Source organism: Leucoraja erinacea, chromosome 4 (assembly GCF_028641065.1).
Source record: "Leucoraja erinacea ecotype New England chromosome 4, Leri_hhj_1, whole genome shotgun sequence".
Classification (NCBI taxonomy): domain Eukaryota; kingdom Metazoa; phylum Chordata; class Chondrichthyes; order Rajiformes; family Rajidae; genus Leucoraja; species Leucoraja erinaceus.
Window position 1 is genome coordinate 62875349 of NC_073380.1, and position 26482 is coordinate 62901830.

The following is a 26482-nucleotide window of genomic DNA, read 5'->3' on the forward strand; positions in this document are numbered from 1 at the left end:
TGAACACCACTGCGCTGCTGAAAAAGGTCCAGCAGAGACTGCACTTCCTGAGGGTGCTCAGGAAGAATAACATCACTCAGAGACTGCTGCTTTTATCGGTGCTCCATTGAGAGCATACTAACATACTGTGTATGCGTGTGGTACACCAGCTGCACAGCGGCTCAGAGGAAAGCGCTCCAGAGGGCCATTGACAACGCCCAGAGGATTGTCGGCTGCCCTCTCCTTACCTTGGAGGACTTACACAGTTCCCGCTGCACCAAAAAATCCCAGAGTATCATAAAGGACATTTCCCACCCCGGTCACTCCCTGTTTGAACTGTTGCCGTCAGGCAGACGGTACAGATCTGCAAGGACAAGGACGAACAGACTAAAAAACAGTTTTTACCCCACTGCTATAAAAGCACTAAATGTAGCCGCCAAGGAACGCAGGGGCGAGACATACTAAGGGACTGTGGTACACTGTGAAATCGACAGAAGGACGGAGGGTTGGGTGTTTATGCGTGCTATTTTCGTGACATTTATTTAGTTGTTTATCTTTTAATATTTTACCTTGTATGTATCGTTAGCTTTTAGAAATGTTTGAATGGTGCACTGACTGGCTGACATTTTTAAATTTCGTTGTACATGGTTCATGTTACAATGACAATAAAGAAACTATTCTATTCTATTCTATTCTATTCTATTCTATCTTTGGTTTGTGTGATGGACTGGCTGCATCCATGACTCTCTGCAATTTCTTGCGATCTTGAGCAAAGCGGTTGCCAATCCAAGCTGTGATGCATACCCAATAGAATTCTTACTATGGTGCATCTGTATTAATCTTTTAATTCCACATTCCAGAGTACAATTAAAATACACAGGCAATATGCTGATCTTCCTCCAATGCCTACTCACAGTCTACAAGATAATAGGCAAGTATGAGGACTTCCCTGAAAGCAAAATCAAGCAGTTTGACAGGCTTTGTTACTAGTTCTCCATATTTCCTAAACTGTTCGGTTTCTTGGCAGGACTGGATTACCAAAACCATTCCGGCGAAAAAACCGGAAGAAAGAAGTTCTTTATTTTTGCTTTAGAGATACAGCACAGAAACAGCCCCTTATGCCCACCAAGTCCGCATGGAGCAGCAATCCACACAGCCCAACACTACTCGACACACAGTTGGGACAATTTTACATTTACACCAATCTAATTAACTTACAACCCAGTACCTCTTTGGAGTGTGGGAAGAGACAGAAGATCTCAGAGAAAACCCACGCAGGTCACGGGGAGAACGTTCACACTCCGTACAGACAAGCACCGGTAGTCAGGATGGATCCCGGGTCTCTGGCGCTGTAAGGCTGTAGCTCCACCGCTACGACACCGTGCCGCACATCGTCATTGGTCCTAAAACACAATTCTGTTCCTTTGCTGCCAACTCCATCCATTGTCCTGTCAACCACTTGAGACTGAATTTAGCTGTGCACAAACTTGATATCATATTGAACCCTAAGAATAGTTTCCAACGATATATCCAAACCATCATTAAGACCAAGTTGTGTTCACTTTCCACTATTTTCACTTGACCTACATCATTTTCTCCTTACCTGCTTATTCTCTGCCCATTCTCTCTGTCATAATGCATTCCACAGGATATGCCGAGCAATGTACTAATTTCTAGAGTATCTAATTTCCATGAAACTTGAAATGAAGACAAGATAATTAATCACCTTCGCACGTCACTGTAAACTTTAACTGGTTAGCACCAAACCCTTGCTCAAGGATGAGCGTACATCTCATGAATGGTCCTTTAAACACTGGTGGGAGTGCCTACTCCTTAACACATATTCAATGAAACATGGTTAATTGAGCTGAAATTTGGCAGGACCAACACCAAATTGCACATTGATTAGCATTGTGATCGACCTAGTCTTCATATGTGTCTGACATTAAGGTCACATGAACCATCACCCTTACCAATGTAATAATTTGTGCAGGAAATGCGCATATGGACATTACAGTCACCATACTGGAACCAATTTAGCAGTCATTTAACAGCCAGAATGTTGATGATAATACTTTATTGTCACTTGTACCTAGCTTGGTGGGGTGAGATTCTTCTATTTTGCATACAAAGTACACAAAAGAGTCACCACAAAAGCTCCAACAAAATTACAAAAACTACATTTATACAACCCTGTGTGCTTGGAGATAGGAAGGAGGTGTGTGTTGCAAAGATAGAGCAAATTCATACTTTTAAGGTTTATAATACAAAGTAATGTTAGTTTAAATATGTGATTTATAATGAGACCATCTGGGAAATATATTGTGCTTTAATTAGGATTATAAACATCAGACCCCTGTGTTTAGATCATTAGTTTAAGAGGTAACATTCTTCCCCAAGCCATGTAGAATTTAATAGGAAAAATGTCTTGTTTATATAAATTGAGTGACCACTGTATCTCTTATATTTTGAGAAGTGGGTTTTGGGAATTGTGTCCACTTTTCTTGGATATCACTTTGTTAAAATGAAATGACTCTGAACAAAGAAGTTAAAAGCACATGGCTGGCAGAGGCCATAAAAAGGGAGTCATGTGACGACATCAGTTGCAAATGTGGAAATGTGCTGGGAAGGAGGAGATAAGTGGGAGCAAGTGATTGGCTGATGATGAGGGAATGTCAGCAAATAATTGGATATAGAAATGTAACAGGGGTGGGGCATGAAGAGTTGAAAATGGTATAAAAAGAGATGATCCTTTGTTTGTGACTCAGGGAGCTTCACGTGGACTGATGAACCTTTTATTTGCAAATAAATGTTTAAACTTCTTGAAGAATTCTCCGCGTGGCCTGAATTAATTTTGAGTATTGAAAACCACGACAAGATCCCAGGCCCTGCGGTGTTTGAAACCAGCGCGGCCCGCGTGGACTCCCGCAGCCACAGCTCCGCGATGTTCCCATCGGCGGTCTTCAGCCCTCCGGAGCCCCACACGGCAACCCGGGCAAGGCATAGCCCGCTCCACGACGGTGCCTCAGCGCTGTTCCGCCGCCAAAGCTGCAGTCCCGGCCGGTCCCGGCACGAAACGCTGCTCCAGTCCTGCTGGCAGGCCGCACGGAGAGGACAAAAATGCAACTTGGAGGAAAGCCGCATATCCGACCAGCTAGGACTGAGAAAATACAGTTTCCCCCTTCCCACCCCCCCCACCCCACAAACAACGGCTAGACCTATATAACCATATAATAATTACAGCACGGAAACAGGCCATCTCGGCCCTTCAAGTCCGTGCCGAACACTTTTTCCCCCTCCCCTAGTCCCATCTACCCGCACTCAGACCATAACCCTCCATTCCTTTACCGTCCATATACCTATCCAATTTATTTTTTAATTATAAAATCGAACCTGCCTCCACCACTGGAAGCGCATTCCACACCGCTACCACTCTCTGAGTAAAGAAGTTCCCCCTCATGTTACCCCATAAACTTCTGTACCTTAATTCTCAAGTCATGTCCTCTTGTTTGAATCTTCCCTATTCTCAATGGGAAAAGCTTATCCACATCAACTCTGTATATCCCTCTCATCATTTTAAAGACCTCTATCGTCCCCCCTTAACCTTCTGTGCTCCAGAGTAAAAGTTTTTTAAACACTAAAAATGGTGAAAAGACGGACTGCAGGCAGAACAGCCATACACAATGGCGCCCCACTCCTGCACATCCGCCATTTTTTTTTAATGCAGTTTGTTTTGGTTGCACTATGTGCATTGGTTCTGCACTATTATAGTCTGACATTACTGATTATTACTTGATTGTATTATTGATTATTGCACGTTATTATGTGTTATTGCATCAATGTGCCCGTAAAGCTGCAGCAAATATGAATTTCATTGTTCCAGAGCCAACATATGAAAATCAAACATACTTGACATCTCTAGACTCTTGACTTCCTCCCTCTAATGAACCAAACCACCCCATAAACATAGGCCTTGCTATTTTAGAATGTACATCGATCATCACCCTCCAGCACTAAATTGGTTTCTCACATCCCCAGATCTGTCAAAGGGTCTTTGATCAGGAATGTTAACACTGTTACTCTTTTCACATATGCTGCTTGATCTGTTAAGTGTTGCCAGCATTTTCTGATCTCATTTCAGGTTTTCAATTTTTTGATTTGCCGTTAGAAAGAACATTCACTCCTTGTTCCCATCTCAGGATTGCAGATAGTCCCATTAAGGAAAGCCTTTTTAATTTAAAAAAAACAAAAGGTTCACATATTAGATTAGGGGTCGGCAACCTACGGCCCACGGGCCGAATCCGGCCCGTAACCCGAAATCATCCGGCCTGCAGGCATATTTTTTTTCAGTCATCTACACTTCTTTAGGCTGTTTCAAACTGTTGGCCTGCGACATAAAGACTCGCTTTAATGCTCCGAGCAATCCTTTTTGCTGATACTAAAAATCGGAACTGATATAATCCCATGAACTGGGCAAAAGGTTAGTTGGATTGGAGGACACAATTCCACTGATGTAAAAGTGCAGTTGCAGTTGCAGTTGCAGCAGCTGTGGTGCCTGATGAACCATCTGTCCAAGCGTTTCACCCAGGGGAGGGTCAGGACCAGGGCCGCCCTCTTCAAAGATGGTGGCGCTGATGGCCGTTGGTTCATGTGGATGCGGCGGACAGGAATCCAGCAGTAATTGGACGGGACTAGTCCTTGGAGAGGGGAAGAGGAAAGGTGGAGGGACTGGGGGAAAGGGGAAAGAGGAGGGCTTTGTGCCAATGAATGTAAGGAAATGAGGCAGCTGTTGCACTCGGGTGCAGTTAAGAGGCATGAAGTTGCTGGGCAAAAAGAAATAAAAAAGAGTTAAACCACTTAGGCAGGGCCGGCATTAGGAGTTGCAGGGCCCAATTGGGAACAATTTTGGTGAGCCCCAGGTTCCCAGCCAAGGTTTGTAGATTCATAGAAATATAATTAAAGTCTATTATAGACTTCATATCTCTATGGTAGAATGGAAAGTAATCAAAATGTGCGCTTAAAAAGTGCCTGCGAGTTAATGGACCAAACAGATCTAAGCTACATTTTAATGTAAAATTGCATACATGTAAGCCTACAAGTAACAAACAAAGTGTGTGGATCACCTCTGAAGAGTACCTAGTTACAATACCATTTGTTTTAGTGACTGTGAAATGAAAAAAAAAAAGTTATTTAATTAAATAGATCCTGGAAAACCAATAACCATTGGTGAAAAACCAGTCCAGGCATTAAATTTTGGGCTTCAGCCCCATCCTATTCTTTGGGCTTCTACCCCATCCTAACTTAGTTGTGTGTGTTAGTTGTCTGTGCGTGATGTTTGTGTGTTAGTTGTCTGGGCGTTATGTGTGTGTGGGAGGGAAGGAGAGAGGGAAGGGAGGGAAGGGAGGGAGGGAGGGAGGGAGAGAAGGGAGAGAAGGAGAAAGGAGGGAGGGGAGAGAAAGAAGGAATGGAGCGACTGAAAGGAAAAGAGAGAGAGAGGAAGGAGGGAGGGAAGGAGAGAAGGGAGGGAGTGAAGAAGGGAAGGAGAGGGCTGGCGGCGGGAGCGGATTCCGGGGTCCGGGCGGACGGGTGTGAGCTGAGGCCGATGTTTGTAAACGTTGCTCCAACCCCCGGCCCGGCCCTCCGTATATTGTTCACCGCGTCTCCCCCGGGAGAGAGAGGGGTGGAGCGGGGCTGTGTGCGTGAAGCACGGCGACTGGAGAGGCGGGAGCGCTGCCCCGGGACCATGAGGGAATGACCCACCTCCCCCTCTCCACCTTCTCCATTCCCCCTCACACCACCCTCCCCGTCTACCCCTTTCTTCCACCTCCACCTCTCTACTCTCTCTCCGCCCCTCTCTCCCCCGTCCACCCGGGGTAGATCTACCCGAGCCGAGAGTAGATTACTTTGGCGCGGGGCCCCCTTACTCGTGGGGCCCAATTGGAAGCAATCGGACTAATCGGCTTAAGGCCGGCCCTGCACATGGGGGAAAATAGAGGTAGCCCACCATTTAAGATCCCCTTCAGTGTTGCCATGGGTGAAAATTTAGTTCAAGTAACAGCAAATAAGCATATGTTTGCGGAACAATTTTGGCCCACTAGCTCAGAATGACCTTTCAAGTTGAAACATTTGGGCACTGAAGTTAACGGAAATATATTTACAAAGATGAGTGCAGCCCACACGCAAGGCAAATTTCTACTCATGAATCTTGCATCATTTTCCCCTTTGAGAACTATATCATCTTTCCGTCCATTCCCACCATAAAAATGAAGCATTTCACATTACTTATGCACTTATGCAGCAGTAGATGTCAAAAAACAATTGGTCATTATTATGCAGCTACGGTTTAAATGAAGTACCAAGCTATTTGTGGGTGGTCAGAAGAGTTATTGCGCTGAATTATAATGACATTTATGATTTTGTTTACGAGTCGACATGTTGCAGACTTTGATCTCAGTGTCTACTCACTGTAGCACATATGCTTCATCACGTCTCCAATAAACCCTCAATAACCTTCATAAAAACAAAACATTTACTTGCAAATCCAAGTACTCTGATGGATAGAGTGCTAGCAAATGCACTTTACCAGCACACTTTGTATTAAAATCTAAACCTAAAGGTAAATTATACGATTGCCTCGAATGACGGAGGATTTGTGTACAAGATTACAGATGTGCTGCTCCAAAAATATCCCTGATGAAATTGCACCTGGAATATTGTGTATAGGTCCGTTCTCCAAATCTGAAGAAAAATATTGTAGCAATACTGGCATGCAGCAAAAGTACACCATATTGATTCCAACAGATGAACAGTTACACAGCTACTAGAGCCACTGCATCACAGTACCAGAGACCTTGGTTCAATCTTGACCTTAGGAGCCATTTGTGTGAAGTTTGCACGTTCTCCCTGTGACTTCTTAGGTTTTCCACAGGTGCTCTAATTTCCTCCCACATCCCAAAGAAATGCTGTTTGATAAGTTAATTAACTATTGTAAATTGCCAGCGCCATGTAGATGAGTTGTAGAATGTGGGGGAGGAATAATGAGAATATTGGATTAACCTGTTCACTGCCACATTTTTTCCCACTATTGGCCATGACCTGAGTATACTCGGGCGTGGCACTGAACAAGTTAATGTAGGGTGGGGCACTCTAGTTTTAGAATCCTCTGCCCAGGGGTTAACCCTGCGTTTGTTTGTTTGTTCTTTCCGGTTACGGGGGAACCAGGCAGCAGTCGCTTGCCTTTTTGTTTTTTCACTTTTAATTTAATTTTAATTTCAAGTTTTCGTGTACCTTGAGTGTTATGACTATTGGCAGACCAATTTCCCTCCTGGGATGAATAAAGTTCTATCGTATCGTAATGGGTTGCTGATGGTTGGTATAAACTACATGGGTCTAAGGGTCTATTCTCATGCTGCATGCTTCCGTGACCCTATGTTATCCATGTGCAAAATCACTAACATTAGGTGGCATAATCTCAATACATGGGGAAGTCATACATGTCAGCGATGAGAAAAAAACGTGTGGATTATGTGTTTTGGTTTCTCCGTCTAAACAAGAATGAAACTGCTTTGAACCATTTTCCAGTAGCTGCAGTCTACAGCCTGAGGCAAAGGGAATCAAATTGCACTCTTTATTTTGAAGGTTTTGTGCCAGCATTATCTCGCCGTAAGGAAGACTTGCATGTGCATAATGCAGCAATTGCTTTTCTGATGTTGGTTAGCTGTTTAAGCTCAGCGTTTTAAAAAGACCCAGCAGCAAATGTCAATGATTGACTTGCAGCCATCTCTGCTCTCACACAGAAGTGTGGGGGAAAGCTTCCCACAATTATACAGCAATGCACCATTATTGAGACAGTTACTCACTGAAGAACTTCCAGCCACAAAAGAAGGCACAGGGTCAATCAATCCTAACCTTTGATTGACTGATCAGCTGATTGCACTGGCAGCCTTCCTGTTTTGGCAACAAGGAACCTGGAGCCATTCTTTACAGTTGGGTCTCACTTCAATAGAACTGCATTCTCATTCAACCCAGTGCAATGTCAAGTCAGAGACACAAGGAACTGCTGATGCTTGAACCTTGAGCAAAACAGAAAGTGCTAGAGTAACTCTCAGTGGGTCAGACAGCATCTGTGAAGAACATGGATGGTCAACATGGCTGGGTTGCCAACTCAAACACATTGAGGGTGAGAATAACACATTTCTCCAAATTCTCATGCTCTCACGCTAATCACAAATTTCTCACGCTCTGTCGTGAGAAATTCTGTAATCAACGAAAATTTCAAAACTCATATCAACTGCATGGGCCGTGGGTGTTGCATAGCCGGGGCTGAGGGAGGGATGGAAGCAGAAGCAGGGACAGATGCGGATGGGGAGCCGGGGCTGGCGAGTGCAAGAGTCCCGGGCCGTCGGAAGCGTTTCGCCGCTGCCGTGAGAGTCTCTGTGCCGAATTCGCATGGATCAGGCTGCGGCTCGGTACATCCTGGAAGACAACCAGTGGCTGCTGGAAGTAAGTACCAAGCACTGGGTAGAAACGGTGGAAGATAGTGGCCTTCAAATGGGGGTGGTTGGAGAAAGCATCCTGCTTGCCTGCTAGATTTTCACTTACTGTAACTGCAGGAAAAAAGTTCCCGATGTTGGGGGAGTTCAGAACCAGTGGTCACAGTTTAAGAATAAAGGGTAGGCCAGTTAGGACTGAGATGAGGACAAACTTTCTTCACGCAGAGAGTTGTGGATTTGTGGAATTCTCTGCCACAGAAAGCCATGGAGGCCAATTCACTGGATGTTTTCAAGAGAGAGTTGCATTTAGCTCTTGGGGCTTTTGAAATCAAGGGATATAGGGAATAAACAGGAAAGAGGTACTGATTTTAGATGAACAGCCATGATCATGTTGAATGACAATGCTAGCTCGAAGGGCCGAATGGCCTATTGCTGCACCTATTTACTATGTTTGCGAATGGTATGTTAGCATTCATAGCAAAAGGATTTGAGTATAGGAGAAGGGAGGTTCTATTGCAGTTGTACATGGTCTTGGTGAGACCACACCTGGAGTATTGCGTACCGTTTTGATCTCCTAATCTGAGGAAAAACATTCTTGCCATAGAGGGAGTACAGAGAAGGTTCACCAGACTGATTCCTGGGATGTCAGGACTTTCATATGAAGAAAGACTGGATAGACTCGGCTTGTACTCGCTAGAATTTAGAAGATTGAGGGGGGATCTTATAGAAACTTACAAAATTCTTAAGGGGTTGGACAGGCTAGATGCAGGAAGATTGTTCCCGATGTTGGGGAAGTCCAGAACAAGGGGTCACAGTTTAAGGATAAGGGGGAAATCTTTTAGGACCGAGATGAGAAAAACATTTTTCACACAGAGAGTGGTGAATCTCTGGAATTCTCTGCCACAGAAGGTAGTTGAGGCCAGTTCATTGGCTATATTTAAGAGGGAGTTAGATGTGGCCCTTGTGGCTAAAGGGATCAGGGGGTATGGAGAGAAGGTAGGTACGGGATACTGAGTTGGATGATCATGTTAAAAAACCTCAATGTCAGAACAACTCTTAAAAGTATGTGCATAGCAATCTGTGGTGTGAATTTGTGGAATGGTCTGGAACAGGAGATAAAACTTAGCACAAGCATAATTCAGTTTAAAAAGATGTACAAAAACACTTGTTTAAAAATATATTGGGATGAGGATAGGTGATTCTGAATGGGATATTTGTTATACTGATTGTATTGGGAAGGGTGATTATAGAGTGATGAGTTGTATATATGACTAAGATACTGTATAATATATGAGGGTTTTTTCTTTTCTTTTTCTTTTTTTATTTTTTGTATGGCTTTGTAAATATTTGATTAGTGTTCAAATGTAAATAATTTGGTGTACATATAGTGGCTGGTGTACATATGGTGTAAATATAGCTGCTAAATTTGTATAAGAAAATTACAAGCAGTTGAATAAGGGGTGGGAATTAATAAGCTTTGGCTTCTTCCTGCTCCTTTTCGGACACATATGATTTCATTTATTTATAGATATTGTTTATGACACTTTATAAATATTTTTGTTTTGTTTTTTGTATGCTGTTTCACACTTCCTTTTTATTCTTTTATTCTGTTCGAAATAAATAATAAAATAATAATAATAATGGTGGTGCAGGCTCAAAGGGCCGAATGACCTACTCCTGCACCTATTTTCTATGGTTCTATGTTTCTATGCCTTTGTATATGGCAATAAAACTCCACTTGATTTTGAAACATTCATGCGTGGTGGAGGTATAATGTAGTCATAGAGTGATACAGTGTAAAAACAGGCCCTTCGGCACAACTTGCCCACACCTGCCAACATGTCCCAGCTACACTACCTGTTTTTGGTCTATATCTCTCCAAACCTCTCCTATCCATGTATTAGTCTAACTGTTTCTTAAATGTTGGGATAGTCCCTGCCTCAACTACCTCCTCTGGCAGCTTCTTCCATACACCCACCACCTATTGTGTGGAAAATGTTACCCCTTAAAAAGTTACCTCTTAAAAATACGTCAAACAAAAAACAATGAAATCATACTTCTACAATGCACTTTAATGAATTTAATACATCAAATTTCAAAAAGTCCCTCCCACACTCACCCCACTCGGTTGCTTCACTCCCTCACCGGGTACCCCTAAGGACAGTGATCAGTGATCGTTCAGCCTTCCCACTTTCAAAAACACTCCGTGGCCCCTGATTCAGACAGAGAGCACTGCCAGATGTGAGCGGGGAACTGAGACCCGTTAATAATAATAATAATAAATCTTATTTGCGGGCGCCTTTCAAAGTCTCAAGAACACCTTACAGAAATTAACAAGAGAGAAAAAACATATAGTCGGAGTAAAATAAATAATAAAGACATCACCAATACACAAATTAAAGACAGAATTCGCTCCAAAGACAAAAAATCAAAAACACAATGTGAAGAGAGAGCAGCGGCAGCTAAACTGCGCCAGCGTCCACTCTCCCTTCCAACAGCCATCTTGGACACAAACTAACATATTCACTTACACACAAAAAATCATCCCCCCACAATGGTTACCACTGTGGGGGGGCACAATGTCCAGTCCCCATCCCCAGTGCTCCCAAAGTCAGGCCTATTGAGGCCACCGCTATTGCCTCTACGGAGGCCCGATGTTCCGGGTGCTATTGCCCCAGCGTCGGGAGAGTCCTTTCAGCGGCTGGGCCGCCTGGAACGGCCACTTCCTAACTGGAGACCGCGGCTTCCGAAGCCGACCAGGCCGCGCCGGTTTGGAGCTCCCAGGCTCCCGATGTTAAAGTCGGCGCCGCCCGCTCCGCTCCGCAGACCCGCAGCCCGGAGGTGTTGAACTCGGCGGTCACAGCTCACCAGAGCTCCAGCGCGTCGATCCAGCGCGGTGACCCAGGCAAGGCATCGCCCGCTCCGCTCCGCGATAGTGCTCCAGCGCTGTGCCGCCACTGAAGCCGAGGTGCTGGGCGGTCCCCGCCAGGAAACAGCGCTCCACACCCGCTGGTAGGCCACGAGGACGGGTCGATGGGGCAGCCCGGAGAAAAAGCTGCCTCACTGACCAGGTAGGGACCTAGAAATGTTGTTACCCCCTACCCCCCACATTAAAAAGTCTATCTCTCCCACAAACAAGGCACAGGACTCAACTAAAACTGCAAAAAGAAAGGGAATTAAACGGACGGCTGCTGGTTAGCAGCCGTTCCCCAAGATGGCTCCTCCTCCTGATTGTCCGTGATGTCTGGATCCCAATGCTCATCGCTTCGTGTTTCGTAGTTTGCTAATGTTATTGATTTGTAATTAGTCTGATTTGTAATTAGTTGACAAAACCTTAATTTATTAATCCGAAATATCCAGGGGGATGGGATAAGTAAAATATTAAAATGGCATGCAAGGTGTCTGTCACAACATACAGCCCCGATAACCCATTCCTTCCTTCAGTTAAATATTGGGAAGGTAGTACTATTGTCATTTACCACTCAACTATTATGTTTGTTTACCTCACTGACTATTTCTAAACCCCCCCCCCCCTTCCCCAGATTCCTTTGGCAGGTTAAATAGAAATGTCCACAATCTCGTTGTTTTATTAATTGAACACATGGATGAACATCCTCAAGGAGTGTAATCAGATGGAAACTGATTCAGATGCGATGTTTAAGAGCTTGTTCAAAGAAGGGGCATATTTTAAAAGAGTGACATATACAGTGGCTTGCAAAAGTATTCATACCCCTTGAACTTATCCACATTTTGTCATGTTACACCACAAGCGTAAATGTATTTTATTGGGATTTTATGTGATAGACCAACACAAAGTGGTGCATAATTGTGAAGTGGAAGGAAAATTATACATGGTTTTCAATTTTTTTTCAAATGGTCTATCACATAAAATCCCAATAAAATACATTTACGTTTGTGGTTGTAACGTGACAAAATGTGGAAAAGTTCAAGGGGGATGAAAACTTTTGCAAGCCACTGTACTTGCAGGGGAATATGTGAGGAGAATATTATTTGCTTTAGTTTTAGCGAACCAGGACATCTGAAGATTCATAGTTTAATATGGTAATTGTGCTGATACTGACTACAACCAACCACGTAATGAATATCACCCATTCCGGAGGTTTTATTTTTCTGATGCCATTTAAACTTCACTTGGATTTCAATCACTTCAATGTATAAGTAATTGGGAATGGGGAGCATTGGAACAAAAATGGCCTTGATACATATTAACTGTAATATAATAATGTATGCATGTTGGTAGGTGCAACAAAACAAAGATATTTTTATCATTGTTGTCTAATGAATACCACAGAAAATATTATGTACTCTCAAGATCACATTTAATAGAATAATATTGCTTAAATATAAAGTTATTGGACTGGCATTTTGGAAAATTCCCAGCTGAGAGGAAGACAGCAAAATAGTGAAAATATTGGGGGTGAAAATGACTTCAGGACAGTTTGTTAGGAAAATGAAGAAGATGGTAACAGAATACTTATACAGCTGAGTGAGTATAATTTTATGGATGAGAAATTGTGTTCAACCAATTGATGACTTATTTGATAAAGTAACTAGCATATTAGATAACAAGGAAGCCAATGGATGTAGCAAATTTTGTTATACAAAATGTGGTCTGTGAAGTGCCCCATAAAAGATTACCACATTAGATAAGCACATGTGGACTTAATGTTTAAGGCCAGGGGGTCAGATATGGGGCTTTATGTGTGGGCCAGATATATTGTTAGTGCAGAGGGGCTAGGAGCAAGGCCAAGTGTGCATCCAGAGTCAAGGTCTGGAATAGTACTAGGTGTGCAGTCAAAGCTGGGACAATGGGAGTGTTCAGCACTGGGAACCTAAGCAGGTAAACAGCTACGATCAGGGTAGAATAGGGGGCCAGGTGTAAGGCTGGACTCAGGGTCAGGAATGAGAGAAGGTATGCAACTGGAGTCAGGGTCAGTAGTAGTACCAAGTGTGCAGTGTTGACCAGGTTGGTCAACATGGGCCAAGTGTTTGATTATAATCTGATTTCCATACATGAATATATTAAGATCATTTATGTGCTGCACCTGTTGATCACAGCCTGGCTCTACTGTGGAATGTAATTAGGAATGTAATTTAGCCTAACCTTGGTCATAGCTAATCCAAGTGTAAGTTAAAAGGCTCGCTACAGTATGCACCAGATTGCACAATTTCAAGCTGATAAATGCAACAGCTCTGTACCCCCCCCCCCCCCCCCCCCCCCCCCCCCCCCCTCTCCAACATCCCCCCCCCCCCCCCCCCCCCTCCCCCCCCCCCCCCCCCCCCTCAGTCGCTACACTCCCTCGGTCTTGGTCTCTCGCAATTTCCCATTCCCAACTCTCACCCAATGTTGGCAGCCCTGATATGGCCATTCATTTGGTCAGGACCCTTCTTCAGACTCAGTTTCAGAATTCTTCTTTGTTCTTCAAAAGAAGAGTCCTGACCCAAAATATCACGTATGCATGTCCTCCACAGATGCTGCCCAACCTAATTAGGTACTTCATCACTTTCTGTTTTGCAAAGCCATGACAACCAGGCCACTACCTAATTGAGAATAAGTTACGTGATGGACGAGGACAAAATCATAGGGGTGGAGATTAGATGAAATTTCCTTATTATCTTCATGTGCTCAAAAAATAAGAAGAGGTTTTTTTCTTTGGGGGGGGGAGTTTAAATGTTATAGCCAATTTTCTCATAACCCACCTCATCTGCCTGGAAACTGAAGTCTCAGATGGATCATTGTTGGGCCAATCCAATATTAGACTCCACAAGTTCAATGGGATCTGAAGTCAGATTGAGTAAGGACAAGCATTGTGCTCAATCACATCAATTAATTGCTGGGCACATTAGATTAAGAAATTCCCCCAAATTATCCACTGGAACAAGAGAGTTCCTCAAGGACCACATGTCTTTGAAAATGATACATCTATAACAAGGGCACTCTCAAAGTCACAACGTTTTTACAGGCACACATTAATTGGTTGCATTTATGCAGCAACACACAAGAACCTGTACAGCATGAATGTCCTGCCTTACACTTATATGTATTTTGGCAGCTCTGCATCCCCAATCCTGATATGTCAAAAAGTCATGGGAAATATGCCTCCAATGTACTTCAGGCACAACATCAGTGCACCTTCTAAATTGTCACCATAGGAAGTGAAATGCCATATCATGATACTGTTCCTTCTTTGATTTAGTTCTAGCTATTGCAGTTCAAAGGACAACATTTGCTTCCTTCCACCAAAACAAGGCTTACGTTATACAACTCCCCTTCTCAAACATGTTTTTATCTCTCGAAGAGATAGTAAGGGCTCAATAGTTAGAATATACTGATGTCCATTTCCTCTGAGGAGAATGAAATGGATTTATACTTCAGACTTTTTTTTAACTTTCATTATTTTCAGTTAAAAAAAAAATAGGCTTTCACGAGTACTGAATCCCACTTTCACTTCAGACCTTGTTAAAAGTCAATGGAAACAATGGATTATTATAATGACTGCACCCACAGTAATGTTGTTTTATTTCTCCCTAATTAATGATCTGATTTCCATTTGTCAAATTTCTTCATTGGGAACATGTGGAAACCGAGTGAAAACAGTGAAGCACCACCTCTTCTCAATGCACCCAGCCACATGAGACCAAACCCCCCCTGCTCTAACTGCATGGAGTGTACAATTCTAATGAACTAAGCAACCACAGGACTAGACTGGAAGCAAGTCATTCTCAATCCGACAGAATGCCTAAGTAAAAGAACCTGTTCTTCTGATCACAACACTCCTTAACGAATCTTTCAAGCCTTGACAATTCTTCTTAAGATCTTTGGCAATGTTCTGCCAAGGATGTTTAAACTGTTAGGAATGTAAGTAATGCAGGAAACAAAGCTAACAGGTTCAAAATGCTGTCTGATTTTACCATATGCATTGGTAGTTCCATTGCAAATAAACTCAGTGCATAAGTTAAGCAAAGATAAAATTGCACCAGGTGGAGTCATGTCAAGTATGAATGGATGCAGAGCAGAGAAGGGGATCAGCTGGGATGATGCATCTTACCAAACTGTACATAAGAATTCACAGCATTTCAATCATGGTCCATTTTGACAATCAACAGTCCAATCATTTACCAGAGAGAAGATGATGATTTATTTAATAAGTACTACAGATAGTAGCCACCTTATAGAAAGATAGAAAATAGGTGCAGGAGTAGGCCATTCGGACCATCGAGCCTGCATCTCATTCAATATGACCATGGCTGACATCCAGAATCATGCTTCCTCCCCATATGCCTTGATTCCGTTAGCCCCAAGAGCTATATCTAACTCTCTCTTGAATACATCCAGTGAATTGGCCTCCACTGCCTTCTGTGGCAGAGAATTCCACAGATTCACAACTCTCTGGCTGAAAACGTATTTCCTCATCTCACTCCTAAATGGCCAGCCCCTTATTCTTAAACTGTGACCCCTGGTTCTGGACACCCCCGCTCCCACATATGATCTCCAGGTCTATTATAGTCTACAGTAGTTCAAAATGGAAAGCCAGAGCAGGATTGATTTGTATAAGTACACTGCCCCTGGTCAATTTTAGGCCTGAACTCTGGTTACTGAATGAAAAGACAACAATGAAATGGCACTGATCACATGGCTAGCACAGACAAATGGGTGAAACCAAAACCCCTGTTTCCAGAATGCAGATAATCACTGCAGTTTAATCACCAAATTTACTGCTCGATTTATGCAGGAGCTCGGAAATTGACTTCCAAATTCAAACAGAAACATTCCAAGGGATACAAAAGAAATATCTTGTCAGAACATTGTAGACATTTCTGCCATTATAAGGAGCTTCTGTGTGTTCCCAATGCATGGACAATCTTAGTATTAACTTAGCTTAGAGATACAGCATGGAAGCAGGTCCTTCAGCCCACAGGTCCATGCCGATCATCAATCACCCCTTCACACCAGTTCTATGTTATCTCACTTTCTCACCCATGTGCATGGACACAAGGTTCTTAAGGTCTGCAGAAGGGTTTCGGCCCGAAACATTGCCTATTTCCTTCGCCCTGTAGATGCTGCCTCACCCGCTGAGTTTCTCCAGCATTTTTGTCTACCTTCGATTTTCCAGCATCTGCAGTTCCTTCTTAAACATTCTTAATATCACCTTCACTTGAAAACGAAGGGGTAGGGTAACCCAATACAGGTCTCTGAAATTATGTAGTGCTTTGATACAATGGATGCAAAGGGAACGAACTAAATTGTAAGGAAGGGCATAATTAGACACCATCATTAGAAGAGAACAACCAGAGAATCAAGCAGATAATGATATAGATAGTGAAGAAAGATGGCAGGAGAGGTAGAAACAAGGAACAACAGGTGATGTTTTACAAAAGTGCTGGAGTGCTGAAATGACACTTCCCTGTCTGGTTGCACCTTCTATCACTTGTCCTGCCCACACCGTTACTGTGGCTATATCTCCGTATCACCAAACCTCACCTACTCTTCCCTTAATAATCTTACGTTATACCACCACTCATGACTAAACTTCGTGCATCTCAGCTGCCCAATCTAGTACAATAAAAAAATTCTCCCCAAGACATCTTCACTGTTCTCTTGCGGTTCTGCACCATGCAAATTCGAATTCTTGACAATTTTAATCAATAGTACTGGGAATGTCATGTTGAGTACTACAGTGCCCTCCATAATATTTGGGACAAAGACCCATCATTTATTTATTTGCCTCTGTACTCCACAATTTATACCACCAGGGGCGCCGCAGGATTGGCAGCCCTACCAACAGTCTGTCTGTTTTTCGTCTTTTTTTCAGTTTCTTACCTTGGAGAAGATGCAAAAATTTCTGCTGTAATTTCTACATAGTGAAAAAAATGTATACTAATGGCCTTTATTAAAATCTGACAATGTGCACTTTAACCACATGTGATTTGTTTCTATTATAAATCTGAAATTGTGCAGTACAGAGGCAAATAAATAAATGATGGGTCTTTGTCCCAAACATTATGGAGGGCACTGTATAAATTTAAAGTGGAATTAGCTGCAACAGATTCTCCTGGAAGTGTTGTCCTGATGTGTGTTGCATGCTATTGTATATTCCCCACAAGAAGGTGCCTCCAATGAAACACTTCATAGGGATGAATCACCCAGAAGCAAATTCACAAACTTCATGAAAGACAAGTTCAATCCTGACTACAGTGTGATGGGATCTTGGACAAGCAGCAATCAAAGAGAAACAAGAAGAAGAGCTTATTGGCTGAAACCCGTGGGAAAGGTGAGTCAGAGGTGAAAAACAGTTTAAAAAGAGCGGCAAAACACAGTATTAGCCAAGTGCTGACATGGATCGAAAAGAGAAGTACAATGTAGCAAAGATGAGCGGGAAGCAAGAGGATTGGATAATGTTTAAAGAGCAACAGAAGATAACTGTAAAGACAATATGGGGAGAAACGATGAGGTACGTAGGTAAGCTAGCCAAGAATATAAAGGAGGATAGTAAAAGCTTCTTTAGGTATGTGAAGAAGAAAAAATTAGTTAATACCAAAGTTGGACCATTGAAGACCGAAAAATGTGAATTTATTATGGGGAACAAGGAAATGGAAGATGTGTTGAACAGGTACTTTGGATCCGTCTTCACTAAGGAGGACGCAAACAATCTTCCTGATATAGTAGTGGCCAGAGGATTTGGGGTGACGGAGGAACTGAAGGAAATCCACATTAGGCAGGAAATGGTGTTGGGTAGACTAATGGGACTGAAGGCTGATAAATCCCCAGGGCCTGATAGTCTGCACCCCAGGGTACTTAAGGAAGTGGCTCTAGAAATCATGGATGCATTGGTGATACTTTTCCAATGTTCTATAGACTCAGGATCAGTTACTGTGGATTGGAGGGTAGCTAATGTTATCCCACTTTTTAAGAAAGGCGGAGGAGAGAAAACGGGAGAGACCAGTTAGCCTGACATCGGTGGTGGGGAAGATGCTGGAGTCAATTATTAAAAATCAAATAGCCGCACATTTGGATAGCAGTAACAGGATCCAAGTCAGCATGGATTTACGAAGGGAAAATTATGCTTGACTAATCTTCTGGAATTTTATGAGGATGTAACTCGGAAAATGGACCAGGGTGAGACAGTGGATGCAGGGTACTTGGACTTCCAGAAAGCATTTGATAAGGTCCCACATAGATTAGTGGGCAAAATTAGGGCACATGGTATTGAGGGTAGAGTGCTGACATGGATAGAAAATTGGTTGGCAGATAGGAAACAAAGAGTAGGGATTAACGGGTCCCTTTCAGAATGGCAGGCAGTGACTAGTGGGGTACCGCAAGGCTCGGTGCTGGGACCGCAACTATTTTCAATGATTTGTTTGAAGGGATTCAAAATAACATTAGCAAATTTGTAGATGAAACAAAACTTGGTGGCTGTGGGAACTGTGAGGAGGATGCTATGAGAATGCAGGGTGACTTGGACAGGTTGGGGGAGTGGGGGAGATGCATGGCAGATGAAGTTTAATGTGGATAAATGTGAGGTTATCCACTTTGGTATCAAAAACAGGAAGGCAGATTACTATCTAAATGGCTAAGTAGGGAAAAGGTGAAGTACAACGGGATCTGGGGGGCCTTGTTCATCAGTCAATGAAAGTACGCAGTTCAAGAAGGAACTGCAAATGCTGGAAAATCGAAGGTAATAGGCAACTTTTCAGACTGAAGGAGGGTTTCGGCCCAAAACGGTGCCTATTTCCTTCGATCCGTAACTGCTGCTGCACCCGCTGAGTTTCTCCAGCAATTTTGTCTACCTATGAAAGTAAGCATGCAGATACCGCAGGCAGTGAAGAGATCAAATGGCATGTTGGCCTTTATAACAAGAGGAGTCGAGCATAGGAGCAAAGAGGTCCTTTTGCAGTTGTACTGAGCCCTAGTGAGACCACACCTGGAGTATTGTGTGCAGTTTTGGTCCCCTAATTTGAGGAAGGACATTCTTGCTATTGAGGGAGTGCAGCGTAGGTTTACAAGGTTAATTCCCGGGATAGCGGGACTGTCATATGCTGAGAGAATGGAGCGGCTGGGCGTGTACACTCTGGAGTTTAGAAGGATGAGAGGGATTCTTCTTGAAACATATAAGATTGTTAAGGGTTTGGACACGCTAGAGGCAGGAAACATGTTCCTGATGTTGTGAGAGTCCAGAACCAGGGGCCACAGTAAGAATAAGGGGTAAGCTATTTAGAAAGGAGACGAGGAAACACTTTTTCTCACAGAGAGTTGTGAGACTGTGGAATTCTCTGCCTCATAGGGCGGTGGAGGCCGGTTCTCTGGATACTTTCAAGAGAGTTAGATAGGGCTCTTAAAGATAGCGGAGTCAGGGGATATGGGAAGAAGGCAGGAACGGGGTACTGATTGGGGATGATCAGACCTGATCACATTGAATGGCAGTGCTGGCTCGAAGGGCCGAATGACCTACTTCTGCACCTATTGTCTATTGTCTATGACAGGTGCTTTCTGTGCGTTATCTATGTTCTTCCCGTGACCTGCCTGGGTTTTCTCCAGGAACTTCGGTTTCCTCCCACACTCCAAAGATATATAAATTGTCCCTACATTGTCTGGTTTGGCTCAGCCACCAAGTACGACACCTGGAGGCTGCAGCGAATCGTCCGATCAGCAGAGAAGATTATTGGCTGCAACCTTCCCTCCATTGATGACTGTACACTGCAAGGGCCAGGAAGCGAGCGGGCAAGATCATCTCTGAACCCTCTCACCCTGGCCACAAACTCCCTCTGGAAGGCGACTCCGGACTGTCAAAGCTGCCACGGCCAGACATAAAAACTGTTTTTATCCACGAGTAGTTGCTCTACTCAACAGCCAAAAATCTGTAGCCTCCCTTTGATCTGGTATTTTGTTGGTTCACATGCTTGATCAATGGTGGTTTATCATTAATGTTTTATTATTATTAATGTTTAATGTTTTCTGAGTCATTCATAACTGTCACTGTATGTCATGTTGTTACTTGTGGGCGGAACACCAAGGCAAATTCCTAGTATGTGAATACTTTGCCAATAAACTTACTTACTGTGTGTAGGATAGTGCTAGTGTGTGGGAACCGCTGGTTGGGGTAGACTCAGTGGGCCGAAGGGCCTGTTTCTGCTCTGTATCTCTAAACTAAACTAAACAAGTGGCCAGCGTTATAATGACGTTCAATCATGTAGCACATACAAAAATTGCATTATGTGAAAGAATTTCTAGGTCACTAGTTTTTTGGAATGTACAAATTATATTCCACTGAGACAAGTTATATAATCTGAATCATTATAAAATCAAAATAGCTTATGAAACATGTTTATGGCTTTTGATGTTAACAATGGTCCCACTGTCCCCTTTAGTTCTATTTTATGATGAATGTGAAACAAAAGACATAAATTTATGTTGTTGCATTTCTGATGCAAATCAGCATTCCCAAAGGTCACTGAAGCACCATCTACGCTTTTGGATACAGACAAAGGGAAGTTGCAAACTAACTCCTTTCCCACCAGAGCCTTTCGGGGTTTCAAACAACACAACTATCTGATTGAAACAAAATGCTGGAGTAACTCAGCGGGACAGGCAGCATCTCTGGAGAGAAGGAATGGGTGACATCTTGGGTCGAGTTCCTTCCTCAGACTGAGAATAGGGTGGAGGGGTGTGGGGGAGAAACAGAGAGATTTAAGGGTTACTTGAAGATAGAAATATCAATATTCACACTGCTGAGTTGTGGCTGCCCAAGTGCAATATGAGGTGCTGTTTCTCCAATTTGCATTTGGCCTCACTCTGACAGTGGAGGAGGCCCAGAACAGAAAGGTCAGGATAGGAATGGGAGGGGGAGTTAAAATGTTTAGCAACTGGGAAATCACATCAGCCTAGGTGGGCTGAGGGAAGGTGTTCAGCGAAACAATCACCCAGTCTACGCTTGGTCTCGCCAATATATAGGAGTCCACATCTGGAACAGTGGATACAGTAGATGAGGTTGGAGGAGGTGCAAGTGAACCTCAGCCGCACCTGAAAGAACTGTCTGTGTCCTTGGAGCAGGTATAGGGACAAGTGGCGCGTCCACTGTGATTGCAGGGGTATGTACCTGGGGAGGGGGTGGTTTGCGTGGGACGGGATGAGTTAACCAGGGAGTTGCAAAGGGTACCATCTCTGCAGAAAGCGGAAAGGGGTGGAAATGGGAAGATATCTCTAGTGGTGGGGTCCTGTTGGAGGTGGCAAAGGTGTTGGACGATTATGTGCTGTATGCGACAGCTGATGGGGTGAAAGGTAAGGACTTGGAAAACTCAGTCCCTGTTGCGATTGTGGGGGAGGGGGGTTACCGACGAGACGTGTGTGAGGGTCTCATCTGTGATGGAAGAGGGAACCCCCATTCCCTAAAAAATGAGAACATCTCAGATGTCTTGGTGTAGAACACCTCATCTTGGGCGCGGATGCGACATTGATGGAGGAATTGGGAGTAGGGGATAGCCTTTGCAGGAGGCAGGGTGGAAAGTGTAGTATAGATAGCTGAAGGAGTCAGTAGGTTTATAATCGATGTCGGTCGATAGTCGATCTCCTGTCATGGAGATCGACTATCAGGAGTCAGGGGATATGGGGAGAAGGCAGGAATGGGGTACTGATTGGGGATGATCAGCCATGATCATGTTGAATGGCGGTGCTGGCTCGAAGGGCCAAATGGCCTACTCCTGCACCTATTGTCTAGTGTCTATTGAGACGATGAGATCAAGAAACGGAATGGCGATGTCAGAGATGGTCCAAGTGAACTTGAGTGCTGGATGGAACTTAGCTGTGAAGTTAATGAAGTCCATGAGTTCTGCATGGGTGCTGGAGATAGCCCTGATGCAGTCGTCAATGTAGTGGAGATTCAGAGATAGGCCCAGTGTACTCCTGGAACAGGAATTGTTCGACGTACCATACAAAGAGGTAGGCATAGCTGGGGCCCATGCGAGTGCCCAAAGCTGTGCCTTTGATTTGGCGGAATGGTAGGAGTCGAAGGAGAAATTGTTGAGAGTGAGAACCAGCTCCTCGGCAATGGAGAGTATTAGTGCAGGGAAATTGTCTGGTTCTGGTTGAGAAAGAAAGTGAGGGCTTTAAGGCCTTCCAGGTTGAGGGTGGAGGTGTAGAGTGACTGACTGTCCATAGTAAAGATGAGGGAGCGGGGGCCTGGAAAAAAAAGTTATTGAAGAGATGAAGGGCGTGTGAGGTGTCCTGGACATAGGTCAGAGGGAATTGGACCAGAGGGGATAGGCTGGAGTCAAGATTCATGGAAATGAATTCAGTGGGACGAGAGCAGGCAGAAACAATGGGTCTGCCAGGGCAGTTGTTTTTATGGATTTTGGGAAGAAAGTAAAACCAGTCTGTGTGGGGTTCTGGAACGATAAATGGTCTCCGCTGCTTTACTGATTAAACAAAATGTTTAAACAAAATTCAACACGCAAAATATTATTTCTCACCACATTAGCAAGTTAAGAATTAAATTTTAGTATAACCTCTGAATAATGCCAGAGCATTTCCTGGTGTGATTTCAATGAAACACACAAACATGTGTACTCTTCCCTCATTCATGATCTGTCACTCAGTGTGATTGTGACTAATTTGACATCTAATTCCATATATCCGCCAGTGCTCCATAATCCCTTAATAGTTTTAGTTTAGAGTTTAGAGATACAGTATGGAAACAGTCCCTTCGGCCTACCGAGTCCACGCCGACCAGCAATCCCCACACATTAGCGCTATCCTACACACTAGGAACAATTTACATGTACACCAAGCCAATTAACCTACAAACGTGTACGCCTGTTGAAGCTCACTTCCTGCTTTCACCAGGAAAGTGTTAAAGATAATATACCAAATACAGCATCCACTATCCTGAAAGGGTAAAATGTTTATACCACTTTATATTTAAGAATCAGTTAGCTACGACTTCCTTACATATATCAATAAAATCAAACAATTATTTTATACTCATGGAGTTGTGAAACAAGCAACTCTTGAGCCAAACAATAGCATGCGAAATCCCTAATAGAAAATCATGTCACTACAAATATGTATTTAGCACATACCTAGGCAACAGAGCTTTTCTCATAATTGGCCACAGTGCACACCATAATTACAAAGTAAATATATGTAAATCTAAGCTGCTTTTATTAATGGCCATTTTAGATTTTGTCTAACCATTCTATCATTTATAACAATTGTTTTTGTGCCCCAATGTATGTTTTATTACTGTGCTGGTCATAGCCAGCCTTTTCCTTGGCACAAAAAGGGTGTCTCGGTGCTGCAGGGTTTGTACCAACAGCAGTATAGGACTCTCTGAGTCATGATTTTCAATTCACATAGCTTTGCCTATTCAGGCTTGAGACATTTCTCAGCTGCTACAAGCATCTATGTTTCACAAAGACTTACACCTGCAGCTGTTCAGTCCCTCACAAAGAACAAAGAAAAGATGGGTTTTTTTTGCAAATTAAAGAAGAATGGCATTTTTTTTCAGTCACAGCTCTTAATTCAGGGGAAAAGATGCAAAGTTGATTGTGTTGAAACACATAATAATTTGCTTAGACGTAAAAGTATTGCATTATGGAATTAATCACTTCTCAATGGTTTTACTGATGATTGCTTATTTATTTCACAATGATCAACAGCGGTGTACTTTCTTGGTATTATAAGCACAAATACTGATAGAAATTAAATACTTTAAACAGGAAAAAATCATAACCATACAACATTTGAAATCAGTACAACATGTATTATTGCTGTCCTTAAATCCAACCAGTTGGATTCCCCTGACCTGCATAAAAGGATAACGTCTATTAAAGCTTAATTTCTCATACGCCATACAACAATCCACATGTAAAAACTACCGTATGAAATATGGAACCAATGGAGTTTCTATATAAAACATCTATTATTAAATGGTTTCCTAATCAGTTTCAACAGGGCGAATGTAACATTTATCACTCATGAACCATTCACACAGAGAGTGGTGAATCTCTGGAATTCTCTGCCACATAAGGTAGTTGAGGCCAGTTCATTGGCTCTATTTAAGAGGGAGTTAGATGTGGCCCTTGTGGCTAAAGGGATCAGGGGGTATGGAGAGAAGGCAGGTACAGGATACTGAGTTGGATGATCAGCCATGATCATATTGAATGGCGGTGCAGGCTCGTAGGGCCGAATGGCCTACTCCTGCACCTATTTTCTATGTTTCTAGTTCTGACGAGCAAATAAGGAAAGGCAGCCCTCACCAGCTTCATAAATTCCTTTAATTATGCTGGTGAATGACAATTAGATTTCTGGAACATTTTCAAACTTTAAGTTTCAAAAAACACTTTGTATTTTGCACCCGAACATTACAAATTTCCAATTGCTTTAGTTCTTTAAATTATCTTTCAGTTCACTTTTTCTTCTGAAGCTATATATCAGTGCTCAGCTAACAGGCAACTTTTAACCCCTTAATGCTGCTTCTAGGTGAACAAAAAAACTACTGTTATGCCAATGGGTCACGTTATCCAACCATTTTTACCCTCAAAATGCATCTTGTTGACGTTACATCAATTTGCATGCTAAAGTCCCTCAGTATTACAGAATTTGTCCAGATTATGTTACAATATGTGGAGAAAAATTATTTTGGCATGTAACATAATGAAGGTCATTTTCGCAACATACTGGATAATGTGTAACTTTTGATATTGAATATATCAGAGTAACAATTATTATCATTCGATTTATTTCAGAATCACCAGCACAATATTGCACCACAGTTAGTCAAGTGAATGAGTAGTTCAAACTTTAGTTATATTCAGTATTAGACAACAGGGATGCACTTTAACTATTTAAGTATTTCACATATTTTTCTACTGGACATGCCTGGTGGTTTCATTTTCAGTGTGGTAGCTGGTCAATTATGTATTTTTTGTTATGCATAATTTTGTCGTGTTTTTTAAACTTTCCAAACTTAAAGTTGTCATTTAACTGTAGTCTATACTCCAAGATGCCATATGTATGTGTTTGGTTATACAATCTATTACTGATTAACAAAACAGAGCCAATAGCCTGCTGTTTAATATATAATTCAGGGAGGATGTTCCTCAAACTGCAGAGCATCTTGGACAATACATCTCACCCCCTCCATGACACATTGGTCAACCTGAGGAGCACCTTCAGCAACAGGTCCCTCCAAGGTGCAGCACAGAATGCCACAGGAGACCCCTTTTCCTTATGGCTATCAAACTGTACAACTCCTCCCCCTTCTGTCGTGGGGTAGACTAACAACCCCCCCCTCCCCCCCCCCCCCCCCCCCCCCCCCCCCCCCCCCCCCCCCCCCCCCCCCCAATCTTTGCACATACTACATCCTGGACTTTTAATCTAAATAATTTAACTTCATGTTTGTGCAATATTACATATGTGTTGTGCAATAACTGGTCGCTTAAATTTCATTATAATACACAACACTTTCAATGCCTTGTAACTGTATCGATTGACTGGTGGGAGACCAATTTCCCTCCGGAATAAAAAAACGTTGTGTCGTATCGTATGAAATGATCAATGGGCATGGATTTATTCAACGATTACTCCTTACAATTTATTCGTTGAAAGTAGGTGGTTATTTATAATCTTTAAGAAGGAACTGCAGATGCTGGAAAATCGAAGGTAGACAAAAATGCTGGAGAAACTCAACGGGTGAGGCAGCATATATGGAGTGAAGGAAATAGGCAACGTTTCGGGCCGAAACCCTTCAGCCTGATTTATAATTCCCGTTTTAAAAATCTGATAATAATCTTGGCTTTATTAGCAAGTAGGTGCCGCATTAGTAACAATCGTGTAGAATTTCCCCAGCCAATAATATCATTGAGCTTGCGAGAGGAGCCGCACGTACAAGCATTGATCAATTTTGATCAATTGATGAATAGAGAATACAATGATGATGCAGAGCAAATTTACTGCAAGTATGCAATGTGAACCCGATTTACTTGAATCGTGTGTA

General features: G+C 42.9%; 1 protein-coding gene across 1 annotated transcript in view; it reads right to left on the reverse strand.

Annotated features, from left to right (window-relative positions):
- LOC129696491 (solute carrier organic anion transporter family member 5A1) overlaps nucleotides 1-26482 on the reverse strand; it is a 170204-nt gene that overhangs the window by 141570 nt on the left and 2152 nt on the right.